This window comes from Zonotrichia leucophrys, chromosome 18, assembly GCF_028769735.1.
Source record: "Zonotrichia leucophrys gambelii isolate GWCS_2022_RI chromosome 18, RI_Zleu_2.0, whole genome shotgun sequence".
Lineage (NCBI taxonomy): Eukaryota > Metazoa > Chordata > Aves > Passeriformes > Passerellidae > Zonotrichia > Zonotrichia leucophrys.
Window position 1 is genome coordinate 896,588 of NC_088187.1, and position 1,416 is coordinate 898,003.

The following is a 1,416-nucleotide window of genomic DNA, read 5'->3' on the forward strand; positions in this document are numbered from 1 at the left end:
AGACATGGCAGGGCACACGGCAGGGCGGGATGAGCCCCCAGCTGTACCTAGAGCAGGGTCTGAGGTACCCAGCTTTGCTGGAGGAATGGTTTGGGTAATAAAATGTTTCTGGAGCGAGTGTGGGAGCCGCAGCTGACGCTGCCTCACTTCCCATTCCGTTTGCACGAGGAAAGCCTTAGGTACCGCTCCGTACCTGGGGCCAGGTTTAAAAATAACCTCCTTCCTTCCTGAGCGGGCAGAAAGGCAGCAGGAGGCAGCGAGGGCCAGTGCCTCTCGTTGCGCTGGTGCCAAACCCTGCATCCCTTCCCAGCCCCGCCCTCAGCTGCCCAAGGGCGGGCAGGAAAGCTCCGGGAGCGGCAGCAGCGGTGGGAACATCCTCGTTCCCCTGCCCTGCCCTCCTTCCCGGCGGTGCCGTGCACCAGGGGCACGGACACGGGGCTCTCGGGCAGGCGGGCACGGCCCGGGCACACGCGGGATGCTGTTTGTCCCTGCCTGGGTCACATCACACACGGGACTTTCTGTCCCTGCCACTGTGAAACACAGATGCTGTCTGTCCCTCCTGGGGTCATACACGGGACTCTGTTTGTCCCTTCCAGGGTCACAATTAGCACCTTCAAGAGCCCAGGGGTCAGTGGAGCGCTGTCCTGTGCCTGTCCCCCTGTCCTGATGCCGCCTCTGTCTGTCCCTCCTCAGCAGGAGTTTCCCAGCATGCAGGAGCTGTGGCACGGGCAGGAGCTCCTGCTCTCCCCTGTTTTCCATGCAAATTCCAGCGGGAAGGGGCTCAGGAGCTGCCTCTGTCCGGTTTGCCATGCAAATTCCAGAGGGAAGGGGCTCAGGAGCTGCCTCTGTCCCCTGTTGGCCATGCAAATTCCAGAGGGAAGAGGCTCGGGCAGGGCAGGGCTGGGCTGGCCCCACACTTTGCACAGGACAGGAGGAAGGGCTGAGCTCTGGCTTTGCTGCATCCCTCACTTGCCCCCAGAGATCTGCACTCCTCCCCTCCTCGCTGGGCACTGCAGGCCCCAAACCTTCACCATCCCCTATTTGACCCCAGAACTGGGCTCTGTCCCCTGCACAGAGAATGGGGAGGCCAGAGAGCTCCTCAGACACTGCCCACAGCACACACCCAGCACCTGCTCATTGCCACCAAATTTGGGAACCAAACCCAAAAATCCATTGCACTGAAGGGTCCTGCTGGGACCCCTTCCCCTCCTGCCTTTTCCATCAGTCACAGCACCCTGAACTCTCCTCCTGCTGTGGGGCCCCATCCTCATGGCAGCCCATGAAAGGGGCACCAAGAGCTTGGTTCCCCACATTTTCTGATGTCATTAAACACCAAAACACAGCAGGCAGAAACCCTCAGAGCAGCACAGGGAACTGCCAAATTCCCCCAGATAACGTCAGCTCCCGGCCACAGAG